This window comes from Ranitomeya imitator, chromosome 1 (genome assembly GCF_032444005.1).
Source record: "Ranitomeya imitator isolate aRanImi1 chromosome 1, aRanImi1.pri, whole genome shotgun sequence".
In the NCBI taxonomy this organism is placed as follows: Eukaryota; Metazoa; Chordata; class Amphibia; order Anura; family Dendrobatidae; genus Ranitomeya; species Ranitomeya imitator.
The window spans coordinates 1078845114-1078860809 of NC_091282.1; the positions used below are offsets into that span (position 1 = coordinate 1078845114).

At 39.6% G+C, this 15696-nt stretch overlaps 1 protein-coding gene across 1 annotated transcript in view; it reads left to right on the forward strand.

Moving 5' to 3' along the window:
- GALNTL6 (polypeptide N-acetylgalactosaminyltransferase like 6) overlaps positions 1-15696 on the forward strand; it is a 3161254-nt gene that overhangs the window by 1355357 nt on the left and 1790201 nt on the right. The window lies entirely within an intron of this gene.

Sequence of the window (15696 nt, forward strand, 5' to 3'; positions counted from 1 at the left end):
GGTATGGGGTGTAGAGAGATGGTGTGTTACACTCCAAGGTGTTCCCCAGGTTTCCTCTCCAATGCTTCGATCTTCCGGCTCTCGTTTAGTAGTTGTTGGAAACTACGCTGCATTAGGCCTACAAATTGGGTATGGGGTGTAGAGAGATGGTGTGTTCCACTGTAGAGAGATGGTGTGTTCCACTCCAAGGTGTTCCCCAGGTTTTCTCGCCAATGCTTCGATCATCATGCTCTCGTTTAGTAGTTGTTGGAAACTACGCTGCATTAGGCCTACAAATTGGGTATGGGGTGTAGAGAGATGGTGTGTTCCACTCCAAGGTGTTCCCCATGTTTCCTCGCCAATGCTTCGATCATCATGCTCTCGTTTAGTAGTTGTTGGAAACTACGCTGCATTAGACCTACAAATTGGGTATGGGGTGTAGAGAGATGGTGTGTTCCACTCCAAGGTGTTCTCCAGGTTGCCTTTCCTGAACTTCTATCTTCAGGCTCTCATTAAATTGTGGTTAAACGGAACAACTGCATTTGGCGTACTAGTTGGTTTGGGGCCTACTATCGGTGTCTGCCGCTCCTTGCTGTTCTCCTGGTTTCCTGTCCTGAAATTCCGTTTTCAGGCGCTCGTTAAGTAGTTGTTAATGTTAGACTGCATTTGGCCTACTAGTTGGGTTGGGGCCTACTATCGGTGTCTGCCACTCCTTGCTGTTCTCCTCCACTGAACAAAGCTGTGCCGCCTGTTTACTACTGTTGCCAATTTTGAACTGCATTTCGACTACTTATTGATTTGGGCCTACTCTCTGTGTCAGCCTCTCATTCCAGTTGTCCTCCACTGCAATGCCCCCTGATTAGTCCTGTGTTACCAATTTTGAACTGCATTTAGCCCACTTTATTCTTTGGGCCTATATCTGTGTTTCCTCCTCATCCTGCCCATTGCCCAGCCAGTGATAGATGAGTCTGCTGGTACATTGACCCATAACGCAACATTTCCCGTGCACGCTACACTGCAAGATTGTGACCCTGCTGAAAGTCAGGTCCCCCTTCCCGCATAGCATACCACCTTACACGGGGACAAACAGGAAGGTGCAGATGAAAGTGCAGGTTCCTTCATCAGGTGGGGGGAGGTGGCGACGTCACTGGCACAGGGCCTCTCATGGTACGCAAAAGTGTTGCTGCCGGTGGGAGGCGCCCCCGCCGTGCAAACACACCGCTGTACTTTGAGGGGCCCTGTGCCAGTGCCAATGCCAACGAGTGGGCCCCCCCTGCTTGCTCAGGTTCACAGCACTTGCAAAGTTGAAATACTTACCTCTCCCTGCTCCACTGCCGTGACGTGGTCCAGATTTCCTGGGCCCACTAATTACTTGAACCAGCCCTACCCACCACAACTTTAGCCAAATGACCCCCAATTTCAAATGCCTTCCAATTATTATAAGGTAAATTACGCTTGACAAGCTTCATTAAGAAGAATGGATGGTTTTGACATTAAAATGGGCACTCTAGGTGTTTTCCTGGCCCCCACTCACTGCCGACTATGCTGCCCCATTGACTTGCATTGGGTTTCGTGTTTCGGTCGATCCCGACTTTACGTCATAATCGTGCGATTTCACTCGACCCGACTTTTGAGATAGTCGGGTTTCGCGAAACCCGGCTCGACTCTAAAAAGGTCAAGGTCGCTCAACTCTAGTCGGTACGATTACAGTGATACCAGATTTATATCAGGTTTTTATGCTTGGCTGTTGTCACACACTAAATGATGCTTTTTTTTGCAAAAAATTGTTTTTGCATCACCATATTTTGAGAGCTATCATTTTTCTATGTTTTGGCCCACAAAGTCAAGTGAGGGTTTGTTTTTTGCCGGACCAGTTGACATTTTTATTGGTACCATTTCCAGGCACGTGACATTTTTTGATCACTTTCTATTCTGAGTTTTGGGAGGCAGAATGAACAAGAAACAGCAATTCAGTAATTTTTAGTGGGAGGAGAGGTTTATGCCGTTCAGGGTGTGGTAAAATTGATATGGCAGTTTTGTTCTTCAGGTCAGTACGATGATAGCAATCATTAATATATTTTTTATGTTTTGGCACTTTTACAAAATAAAGACTATGTCATTGAAAGAATAACTAAATTTGCATCGCTTTATTCTGAGAGCTATTACTTTTTTATTTTTCTGCTGATGGAGCTGTATGGTGTCTTGTTTTTTGCGGAACAAAATAACATTTTCAGCTGTACCATGTTTATTTGTATCTATCATTTTGAACATGTTTTATTCCACTTTTTGTTTGGTGATATGATGCTAAAGCATTGCTTTTTTCTTGATTTTCATTTATTTTTATTGTGTTCACTAAAGAGGTTAACTAGTGGGACAAATATGTGTACTTTTATTATTTTGTTTTTTTTTCATGCAAATACAGTATTTATTTAAAGATACAATATCTTTTGATTTTTTATTAATATTTTTCTACAAGTATTTAAAAAATAGTTTTCACTTTTTCTAAACTATTTTACTTTGTTCCACTATAGGACTATCATTTTTTGTAGGCTGATCGCTTGTATAGCAGAGGGATGCAGTAGCTTTCCTCTAACAAAGAAAGTTGCTGATCATGCACTGCGGGTCACCATGGGAACGATCAAGAACCCACATCACACAATGGGGTCTCCGATCCAAAGGCAGAGAGGCTGTCATCCCTCTGCCAGCATCAAAAATGTTGCAATCATGTTCGATTGCCCCATTTTTGGGTAAAGAAGCGGTAGCAGTGCAGGATCACCCTTGGTACTAAGTGCCAGGTGTCAGCTGTCAGAATCAGCTGACACCCAGCGGCAATCGCCCGTGGGCTCCAGCGGTCGTGATGACGTAATAATCCATCCCTGGTCAGTTTATTACATCAAATGTCAGAAAAGGGTTAATACATTTTAATTTAATTTATTTTTCCATATGAACTAAATAATTTTATATTTTTCTAGATCGAATTTACAGATCAAAAGGTAAATAAGGTTATTTTTTATATGTTTATTTTTTAAAGGAGTAATGGCATTTGATTCAATTTTTTAATTTATTCTACCAATGTTTTTTTAAAATATTCATTCCATTTTTCAATTTCCATTGAGGAGTTGAACCTACAATCTTTTTTTTTCACCTTTTCTACATTCTGCAATCCTTCTGTGAAAAACAAGTTCTTTTTAGAAATTTACCTTGTTGTGGGCTTCACAGAAGTACCAAGGCAGCATTGGCAGGTGCCTTCAGGAGGTTCTTGCTGCTATGGCAAACTATGGACACCCCATGATTGCTTTGTGAAAAAGGGGCAATATCTGTCTGAACAGGTGCTAAACCATGTTTTTGCCACTTAAATACTGGTGACAGAGACTGACAAGACATTTAGGTGATTAAACATCAATGATCAGAGTTATCTCCGATTGCAGCAGTAAGGCCTCATTTACGTACAAGCGCCATCAGTGTTTTGGATCTAAGTTTCATCAGTGTTTGGTTAGTGTTTTCGTTTTTACCATTACTGTGTCCTCAGTGATTCTCAAATTTGGAAAACTACATAAATAAATTAAAAAGCTTCTCCTACTCTTTGCAGTGTTAATTGTGGACTGCACACTTATGTCATTTGTGTGCTGGGTCTGATTTTCACACACCCATAGCCTTGTATGTGTGATTTTCATAAGATATGGGCGTCACCATGATTTCTTTTTGCTGACACAATGCCTGCAAAAAAACATGGACATCTGATTAGTACAATAGATGATAATTGGTAAGTTGTCTATCCCAGAAATTATTGCATAGAACACATACAGTACGTTAAAAACAGATGTCTGAGTGGAGATTTAGAGGCAGGTGCTGCCTGAATATCACAGTTAGTACCTCTTTTGTGTGGTGCAAGTTAAGCTCCTGATCCCACTCTACAGACTTGCAACGGTTCCATGATATAATAGTACCATATGTCATAGGTGTTGGATACAAATATTTCTTTGTCAGAAATCTTACATGTCAAAAATGCTAAAATTTAATTTAGAAGAGTTTTCCAAAATGCTTGCTGTCTTGTTCAGCAACAAATTCAGAAGGAACTCTCACTTCCCTGACGTTGCTCCTATCTTTGTATTTTGGCTGCGGTGGTGATATCATGACCACAGCACACAGTACCCCTGTAGGCAGTCACTGATCTCAGTGGTTCATAAATTGACAGACCCACTGAGCCTAGTCACTGTCTGTAAATGTGATGTTCACTGTTGACAATAGGTCACCTGTCACCACTGCAAACAATACACGGAGACTGGAGCAATGGTGGAGAACTGGCATTGGATCTGGTGAGGGTGATTACTATCTGACTTTATTATCCATGACTGTGTGTTTGGCTTTCATTGTGTTGAAAGTGGAAAACCCTCTTAAGGAAAAGTTATTAAAAGTTATTAAAGATGGCCGCCCATTAATTCTAAATTCCATAATATAGTATTCAAAAAAATATTACTTAATAAGGCAATCCCCTTACTTACCACCCACATTACAATAGTTATTAATAGAAGAAATAAAGATTGTGGAAAATAAATTATTGAAAAATCAATACACTTCAAATTTAAAAATTTCTACAGTAAAAAATATGAATGCGCTGGAAGACATGTTTTTTATATTGTTAGAAGGCAAATTTAATAATATCATCAATCCATATTGAGATTGTGTTCAATTTATTTCCCTGCACATTTTACTGTGTTTAGCTTCAGCCGGAATTACTGATTTATGAAATATAATAACATTTCTCCATATTGTAGCTCGGAGCATCAGAGACTACATGTAGGAGATATACAGCAGGACCTTGCTGTACTTTTCAAGCTCTTTGTCTTATAGTGTTCTATTAACAAAAATGCAATTTGTTTCATTGTGTAATTAACTTAGTCAATCAAGAACTGTTAGTGAACTTTTTCATTTTCCTGCTTGTCATGTAAATCCATGATAGGAATAGTATCCCTTTAGAGAACCTTACTGTATTAAATCTCATTTGTTATTTAACTGACCAATTATGTATTCTGCACGTTCTCCCTGTGAAATAAATAATGCATTCTGAACTTCCTTTCAATACATTCCCTCTGAGGTTTTAGTGAATGGCTACTGGTTCTAATCAGCAAGTCAGCTTAAATCAATCTATCTCCTGAGTGCATTTTTCTAATAATCCCACACACAGCTACTAATACATATAGTGTGCACAAAGATGAATAGTTATACCTGCTTTTAGTGTTTTCATCAAGTATATCAGTGATTCACATGAAGATATCACATACTGTACAGCAGGAGGTGAGTTGTTCTATTAATCTAAGCAGGGGAGGACATATCTTTGGTGCAACCAGTGCTGTTGCTCAGGGAAACCCTATTCTACCTCCAAAACAGGTGGAACTGTGCATTATGATGAGCTATTGGACTGTAAAGGGCATATATATTGTTTTTGAACAGTGGCCCTCTTCTATTTGTGTCCAACACTGAAATTCAGTATTTTAACCGATTTCCGAAGAGGCAATTGAGCGCTCATTTTTGTCCATTCCTGCAAGATTCATTCATTTTTTTTATAGTTCCATTGACATAACTGTGTGAGGTTTTCTTTTGGAGGGACAAGTACCGTTTAATTTACTATAAAATGTACTGTTTAATTGGAAAAAAATCCAACTGCCAAGAAATTGTGAAAAAAATGCGAAGTTTCAAACAAAAATTTTTTTTGCCTGTGTAGCATTTTTTTGAATGCCATGGCATTTTTTTTATTTACAGTCATGAGGGATTTGTAAAGGGTTGTTTTTAACAAGCCACGATTATATTTTTGTTAATAAAACTTTTGCATAGGAACAATGTTTAGATTGCTAAAAACTTCAATTCTGGCATTTTTTTATGGTGTTTACTGAACGGATTAATTTTACATTTTGATAGAATGGACTTTTACAGACACAGCAATGCAACATATGTAGATTTGTAAACATTTTTAATTTTTGTTATCTTTAACAAGAGAAACTTGGGCAATTAGAAACTTTGTGTGAGTATGTATATACAGTTATATGAAAAAGTTTGGGCACCCCTATTAATCTTAAGCTTAATGTTTTATAATTTTTTTTTTTGCAACAGCTATTTCAGTTTCATATATCTAATAACTGTTGGACACAGTAATGTTTCTGCCTTGAAATGAGGTTTATTGTACTAACAGAAAATGTGCAATCTGCATTCAAACAAAATTTGACAGGTGCATAAGTATGGGCACCCTTATCATTTTCTTGTTTTAAATACTCCTACCTACTTTTTACTGACTTACTTAAGCACTTTTTTTTGGTTTTCTAACCTCATTGAGCTTTGAACTTCATAGCCAGGTGAATGCAATCATGAGAAAAGCTACTTAAAGTGGCCACTTGCAAGTTGTTCTCCTGTTTGAATCTCCTCTGAAGAGTGGCATCATGGGCTCCACAAAACAACTGTCTAATGATCTGAAAACAAAGATTATTCAACATAGTTGTTCAGGGGAAGGATACAAAAAGCTGTCTCAGAGATTTAACCTGTCAATTTCCACTGTGAGGAAGCATTCCAAGAAAAACACTTGCTACCCACAGTAAAATTTGGTGGAGGTTCCATCATGCTTTGGGGCTGTGTGGCCGATGCCGGCACCAGGAATCTTGTTAAAGTTGAGGGACGCATGGATTCCTCTCAGTATCAGCAGATTCTTGACAATAATGTTCATGAATCAGTGACAAAGTTGAAGTTACGCAGGGGATGGATCTTTCAGCAAGACAATGATCCAAAACACCGCTCCAAATCTACTCAGGCATTCATGCAGAGGAACAATTACACTGTTCTGGAATGGCCATCCCAGTCCCCAGACCTGAATATCATTGAACATCTGTGGGATCATTTGAAGAGGGCTGTTCATTCTCGGCGACCATCAAACTTAACTGAACTGGAATGGTTTTGTAAAGAGGAATGGTCAAAAATACCTTCATCCAGGATCCAGGAACTCATTAAAAGCTACAAGAAGCGACTAGAGGCTGTTATTTTTGCAAAAGGAGGATCTACTAAATATTAATGTCACTTTTCTGGTGGGGTGTCCATACTTATGCACCTGTCAAATTTTGTTTGAATGCAGCTTGCACATTTTCTGTTAGTGCAATAAACCTCATTTCAAGGCAGAAACATTACTGTGTCCAACAGTTATTAGATATATGAAACTGAAATAGCTGTTGCAAAAAAAACAATTTTTATAAAACATTAAGCTTAAGATTAATAGGGGTGCCCAAACTTTTTCATATAACTGTATATACTGTATGTATATAGATAGATAGATAGATAGATAGATAGATAGATATGTATATCTACTATATATCTACTATGTATAATTTTTATTATTAGACTTTTTTTAACATTTTTAGAGAATTTGTTCTTTTTCTTTTTATGGGTTTGAACCTGTGATCAGCCAATTGTTTGTAAATATGGAAATAAGCACCTATGTACATCCAAGAGTAGAGCTAATATAGAAAATATTTATTAATAATTATTAGTGATGAGTGAATACATTCTTCACTATTCTTTACTCGAACAGATAGTACTGTATTCAGGCTATTTTTTACTCCGCAAGTAATTTGCTATTCTCCTTGGTATATTTGATTGACCCACCCAGCATGTTTGCCGCTTTCTTTGCAGCCAATGAACATGCTGAGCTGGCGTCTCAAACACAATAATGCCGGCGCCATCTTTGGTGTGGCATTACTGTGATTGGCTAGCCTTACAGTGTCATAGGGGATATTTAATCCCTTCTGGCGCCATCTTGTGCACATTGCAGCCAGAAACAGCATAGTGTGAGCATAGGGAGAGTGAAAGCAGTGCATAGGGATAGAGTAGTTCTCTGTTAGGTGGAGATAGTCAAGAGAGAGATTTAATGTGAGGAAAAAGCAGGCACCTTGGTGCTATCATTGCAAGTACATGCTGTAGATCTCTGCTAGTTTGTATTGTGTTGTATAGTGCTGGAACAGACTGTGGGATTAGGGAGAGATAGGAAGAGTTTCATACACCACCATAATATACAATTCAGCTCTTTTTAGAGTCAAATAATATTACTTAGGTACAAGCATATACTAAACAAGTTTTTTTGGAGCTACAAAATATTCCTGCTTACCAGCATATTTACAGCTAAATAATATTCCTCAGTGCCAGTATACAGTAAACATCTTTTTTAAAAGCTAATTGCTAAATAACATTCCTCACCTATTGCTGAAATAGCTAATATTTATTTAGCAGTTGCGAGACTGGCCCAAAACCTGCTGAGCTACGCAAACCTCACTATTTACCAGTAATTTCCCTGAGACTGCTATTGGCATGTGTCATTAAGGTGATATAAAAAAAACAAAAATTTTTTTATTGGTTAAATAAATAGATACTGGACTTTTATTACTTACCTCTGAACACACTGGATTTCTTCTTATTGTGCATTCCACCAGCCGAATCCCAGGCTCTTCCATGCGTGTACAGCAGGCCTTTGCTGCAACAAGTGGTGAGTTGACTCTCCCTTCCTCATCTCTCATTGTTTAGAACATATATTCATCCCCCTGTGCAGGTGTCTGGAATTGGAGTGCTTTATAATTTAGCTATTGCCATCCCCAAACATGCACTTTACCTCGCATGTTCGCAGCTATGTGTTCCACGACGGAGCACATCAGGTGTTATGTCTCGCAATTGCACTTGTCTTGACTTATGTATTCCTCCCTGGAACACATTACAGTCTCCTGACTGACTGCTCATGTCAGGATCTCATTTCACCAATACAGATAAATCCAACCTTTGAGAACAGCATTCTGTGACACAGAAATCAAGTATTGCATATTTTCTCATCCTCATTAGTGATGAGCGAATATACTCATTACTTGAGATTTCCCGAGCACACTCTGGTGTCCTCCGAGTATTTTTCAGTGCTCGGAGATTTAGTTTTTAGCGCCACAGCTGAATGATTTACATCTCTTAGCCAGCATAAGTACATGTGGGGGTTGCCTGGTTGCTAGGGAACACCCACATGTACTTATGCTGGCTAAGAGATGTAAATCATTCAGCTGCGGCTCTAAAAACTAAAACTCCGAGCACTAAAAAATACTCTGAGGACACCCGAGCGTGCTTGGGAAATCTCGAGTAACGAGTATATTAGCTCATCACTAATCCTCATTCTCAATATGACAAAGGAAAGGGGATATTCATACAAAAGTATGGGTTGTTAACCCAAAGTATTTATTAAATTGGTAAAGCGCTACATAGTTTAAGATGCATAGAGATTACCATTTATTAATAGCTAACTAGTTTATACCAAGGAAGGTGACGGGCACAAGGGGGCATTCTTTGCGTCTGGAGGAGAGAAGGTTTTTCCACCAACATAGAAGAGGATTCTTTACTGTTAGGGCAGTGAGAATCTGGAATTGCTTGCCTGAGGAGGTGGTGATGGCGAACTCAGTCGAGGGGTTCAAGAGAGGCCTGGATGTCTTCCAGGAGCAGAACAATATTGTATCATACAATTATTAGGTTCTGTAGAAGGACGTAGATCTGGGTATTTATTATGATGGAATATAGGCTGAACTGGATGGACAAATGTCTTTTTTCGGCCTTACTAACTATGTTACTATGTTACTATGTAGTGTATGTGGAATATAATCAATAGAACATAATTCTGATATATACAGTATGCTTGGATGTTTAGATGACATACAACAATTTGTGAACCACATTCACAGGGAATTAAGTAGCAATGGGTAGAGTATATAATCCAAAGCATGTAATCCAGGATGGAGCGAAATTATCTCATTGAGTCCCTTAGGGACTAGTGAGTCCAGTCTAAAAATCCACACTTTTTCCTTTCTGAAGATACATCTGTTGTTATCACCTTCTCGTACATTAGGTTTAACTACCAAAATGATATAGAAGGAGATGTCACCAGTTTCAACACGATGAACACTCTTCATAAGTCTTGCTAGTGGGGTATCTCAGCCATGGCATATATCCTCAAGTGCTTCCCTTTCCACATCCAGAACTCTCTTCATCTCACCTACATAATCTAAGGGGAGGTGCATATGTCCATATACACTGTACAAGTCTCTAGATTTTACAGTTGGACTAATCCCTTTGGTAAAAGGTTTTGCCTGTGGAAGAGCTCATGAAGTACTTGAATGGTCTCATCCAATTATGTGTACAGCAATCTCCAGACCTAAAGAATCCACCGATTCTTCTGCCCAGCAAAGTTCCCCAGTGTGAACTTTTTGGTAGCCTCAAAAAATTGCATCCAGGAACTTGAAATATTAAAAGGAAATTTGCAATAATTTTCTGTAACTCCTTCTCAGCATGAACAATTTCCTATTTTGCATTTTCAATGTTATATCTGTTTCTTCCAAGAGCCATCATTTTAGACAACTGAAGGCTTGTTTTTTGTGGGATGAGTTGTTTTCTTGAATGATATTTCCATTTTACCACAGTGTACTGGAAAGCAAAATAAAATTCCAAGTGTGGTGAAAGTGAGAAAAAAGAGCAATTATTTTTGGAATTTGTTTATATGGCATACATTGTGTGATAAAAATTAGAGTTAAGCGAACCTTTCAAGGTTTATCGAACACACCCGAACCCCATTGAATTCAATGGGAGGCAAATCCAAAAACATAAACAACAACTTCAAATTAGGGGCAAACACTAGGAAAAGTGACATCAATTGAACCAGAATACAGATTGCATAATCCAGGGCTTGGACCAGCATTTTTAGCTGAAATATGGATCAGTAACAGGTGGATGAGGGACCAGTGTAGGCCTAGTGCTCGGAGAGACCTGCTAAATTCAGACAACACACATGAAGGCGACCCAACATGGAGTCCAAACATTTCCAAAAATTAAGGGCTGACACCAGGAAAAGTCTCATCAATTGATGCACAGTAGAAATTTGATATTGGCACAGCAGCAGTCATTCATGGGCCATGCATGAGGGATCAGGGACTGGGCCAGCATTTAGAGATTTTAATTTAAGTTTAAATTAAGTCAAGGTGGGTGAAGGACCAGTGTAAGCCTGCTTTGCTGGGAGCCCTGATACCTCATGAAACAACTCAAACTGGATTTTTGCTAAACCACACTTAGGTGCTGCAAACATCAGACTACTATTGGTAGAAAAAATGAAGGATATTAACACAGGTAGTTGACTGATGATCAATTCACACATTCTACATTATGAATAATGACTCAGCAGCAGTCAGCCATGGGCCATGCATGAGATATAAGGGTCTGGGCCAGCATTTAGTGCTTTTCATTTGTTTTACATTAAGATGATGTTGGTGAGAACCAGTGTAAGTATTCTGTGCTGGGAGTCCTGATCCATCATGTAACAGCTCAAACTGCTTTTCTGCTCAGCCACACTCAGGTGGCACAAATATCAGCTTCGTAGACTACCATAGTTATAAACATTTAAGGATAGTGACACAATTAGCTGACTGAAAGTTAGTGCAGACCTGCTGTTCTGGGAGCTCTACTGCTATATTCAACACACATGAAGGAGACCCATCTTAGAGTCTTCACAAATATTGGTGCACACCAGTAAAGTGGCATCAATTTCCCCAGAGTAGAAATAGTATAATGGTGCTCTGACATCCCTTCCACTACAGGCAACACACAAGATGGAGGCCCAACTTGGAGTCTTCACATTTTATAAATTTATTCCTACACACCACTAAAGTGGCATCAATTTCACCAGAGTAACATAGTAACATAGTTAGCAAGGCCGAAAAAAGACATTTGTCCATCCAGTTCAGCCTATATTCCATCATAATAAATCCCCAGATCTACGTCCTTCTACAGAACCTAATAATTGTATGATACAATATTGTTCTGCTCCAGGAAGACATCCAGGCCTCTCTTGAACACCTCGACTGAGTTCGCCATCACCACCTCCTCAGGCAAGCAATTCCAGATTCTCACTGCCCTAACAGTAAAGAATCCTCTTATATGTTGGTGGAAAAACCTTCTCTCCTCCAGACGCAAAGAATGCCCCCTTGTGCCCGTCACCTTCCTTGGTATAAACAGATCCTCAGCGAGATATTTGTATTGTCCTCTTATATACTTATACATGGTTATTAGATCGCCCCTCAGTCATCTTTTTTCTAGACTAAATAATCCTAATTTCGCTAATCTATCTGGGTATTGTAGTTCTCCCATCCCCTTTATTAATTTTGTTGCCCTCCTTTGTACTCTCTCTAGTTCCATTATATCCTTCCTGAGCACCAGTGCCCAAAACTGGACACAGTACTCCATGTGCGGTCTAACTAGGGATTTGTACAGAGGCAGTATAATGCTCTCATCATGTGTATCCAGACCTCTTTTAATGCACCCCATGATCCTGTTTGCCTTGGCAGCTGCTGCCTGGCACTGGCTGCTCCAGGTAAGTTTATCATTAACTAGGATCCCCAAGTCCTTCTCCCTGTCAGATTTACCCAGTGGTTTCCCATTCAGTGTGTAATGGTGATATTGATTCCTTCTTCCCATGTGTATAACCTTACATTTATCATTGTTAAAACTCATCTTCCACCTTTCAGCCCAAGTTTCCAACTTATCCAGATCCATCTGTAGCAGAATACTATCTTCTCTTGTATTAACTGCTTTACATAGTTTTGTATCATCTGCAAATATCGATATTTTACTGTGTAAACCTTCTACCAGATCATTAATGAATATGTTGAAGAGAACAGGTCCCAATACCGACCCCTGCGGTACCCCACTGGTCACAGCGACCCAGTTAGAGACTATACCATTTATAACCACCCTCTGCTTTCTATCACTAAGCCAGTTACTAACCCATTTACACACATTTTCCCCCAGACCAAGCATTCTCATTTTGTGTACCAACCTCTTGTGCAGCACGGTATCAAACGCTTTGGAAAAATCGAGATATACCACGTCCAATGACTCACCGTGGTCCAGCCTATAGCTTACCTCTTCATAAAAACTGATTAGATTGGTTTGACAGGAGCGATTTCTCATAAACCCATGCTGATATGGAGTTAAACAGTTATTCTCATTGAGATAATCCAGAATAACATCCCTCAGAGACCCTTCAAATATTTTACCAACAATAGAGGTTAGACTTACTGGCCTATAATTTCCAGGTTCACTTTTAGAGCCCTTTTTGAATATTGGCACCACATTTGCTATGCGCCAGTCCTGCGGAACAGACCCCGTCGCTATAGAGTCCCTAAAAATAAGAAATAATGGTTTATCTATTACATTACTTAGTTCTCTTAGTACTCGTGGGTGTATGCCATCCGGACCCGGAGATTTATCTATTTTAATCTTATTTAGCCGGTTTCGCACCTCTTCTTGGGTTAGATTGGTGACCCTTAATATAGGGTTTTCATTGTTTCTTGGGATTTCACCTAGCATTTCATTTTCCACCGTGAATACCATGGAGAAGAAGGTGTTTAATATGTTAGCTTTTTCCTCGTCATCTACAACCATTCTTTCCTCACTATTTTTTAAGGGGCCTACATTTTCAGTTTTTATTCTTTTACTATTGATATAGTTGAACAACAGTTTGGGATTAGTTTTACTCTCCTTAGCAATGTGCTTCTCTGTTTCCTTTTTGGCAGCTTTAATTAGTTTTTTAGATAAAGTATTTTTCTCCCTATAGTTTTTTAGAGCTTCAATGGTGCCATCCTGCTTTAGTAGTGCAAATGCTTTCTTTTTACTGTTAATTGCCTGTCTTACTTCTTTGTTTAGCCACATTGGGTTTTTCCTATTTCTAGTCCTTTTATTCCCACAAGGTATAAACCGCTTACAGTGCCTATTTAGGATGTTCTTAAACATTTTCCATTTATTATCTGTATTCTTATTTCTGAGGATATTGTCCCAGTCTACCAGATTAAGGGCATCTCTAAGCTGGTCAAACTTTGCCTTCCTAAAGTTCAGTGTTTTTGTGACTCCCTGACAAGTCCCCCTAGTAAAAGACAGGTGAAACTGTACAATATTGTGGACGCTATTTCCTAGATGCCCGACCAACTGCAGATTTGTTATTCTGTCAGGTCTATTAGATAGTATTAGGTCTAAAAGTGCTGCTCCTCTCGTTGGATTCTGAACCAATTGTGAAAGATAATTTTTCTTGGTTATTAGCAGAAACCTGTTGCCTTTATGGGATTCACAGGTTTCTGTTTCCCACTTAATATCCGGGTAGTTAAAGTCCCCCATAACCAGGACCTCATTATGGGTTGCAGCTTCATCTATCTGCTTTAGAAGTAGACTTTCCATGGTTTCTGTTATATTTGGGGGTTTGTAACAGACCCCAATGAGAATTTTGTTACCATTTTTCCCTCCATGAATTTCGACCCATATGGACTCGACATCCTCATTCCCTTCGCTAATATCCTCCCTTAAAGTGGACTTTAGACAAGACTTTACTTAGAGACAAACCCCTCCTCCTCTCCGATTTTTACGATCCTTTCTAAACAGACTGTAACCCTGTAAGTTAACTGCCCAGTCATAGCTTTCATCTAACCATGTCTCGGTTATTCCCACTATGTCAAAGTTACCTGTAGATATTTCTGCTTCTAGTTCTTCCATCTTGTTTGTCAGGCTTCTGGTGTTTGCGAGCATGCAGTTTAGAGGATTTTGTTTTGTTCCAATCTCCTCGCTGTGGATTGTTTTAGAAATGTTCTTACCTCCCTTCTGAGTATGTTTTCCTGGGTCTTCTTTGTTCGAGTCTAATGTTTTTCTTCCCGTCCCCTCTTCTTCTAGTTAAACGCCCTCCTGATGAGTGTAGCAAGTCTTCTGGCGAATGTGTGTTTCCCAGGTTTGTTGAGGTGTAGTCAGTCTCTGGCGAGGAGTCCATCGTACAAGTAATTCACACCGTGGTCCAGGAATCCGAATCCTTGTTGTCTGCACCATCGTCTTAGCCAGTTGTTCGCATCAAGGATCCTGTTCCATCTCCTGGTGCCATGCCCGTCTACTGGAAGGATAGAAGAAAAAACTACCTGTGCATCCAGTTCCTTTACTTTCTTCCCCAACTCTTCAAAGTCCTTGCAGATTGTCGGTAGGTCCTTCCTTGCCGTGTCATTGGTGCCAACTTGTATCAGAAGAAATGGGTGGACGCCCTTGGAGCTGAAGAGCTTTGGTATCCTATTGGTTACATCCTTGATCATCGCACCTGGAAGGCAGCATACTTCTCTTGCAGTTATGTCCGGTCTGCAGATGGCTGCTTCTGTGCCTCTCAGTAGCGAGTCTCCCACCACCACCACTCTTCGTTGCTTCTTGGCTGTACTTTTTGCTGTCACTTGTTGCTGTGTGCCCTTTTCTTTTTTGCTTGCTGGTATTGCTTCATCCTTAGGTGTGCCATCTTCATCCTCTACAAAGATTTGATATCGGTTCTTCAGTTGTGTGGTTGGTGATTTCTCCATCGTCTTCTTGCTTCTTTTGGTCACATGCGTCCACTCATCTGCTTTTGGAGGTTCTCTGACACTTTTTTCACCTTCTGTGACCAGTAGAGATGCTTCTGTTCTGTCTAGGAAGTCTTCATTCTCTTTGATGAGTTTCAAAGTTGCTATTCTTTCTTCCAGACCCCGCACCTTTTCTTCTAAAATGGCCACTAGTCTACACTTCTGACAGGTGAAATTGGATTCTTCTTCTGGTCGATCTGTGAACATGTAGCACATGCTGCAGCTCACCATGTAGGTTGTCACATCTGCCATGTTGTTCCTA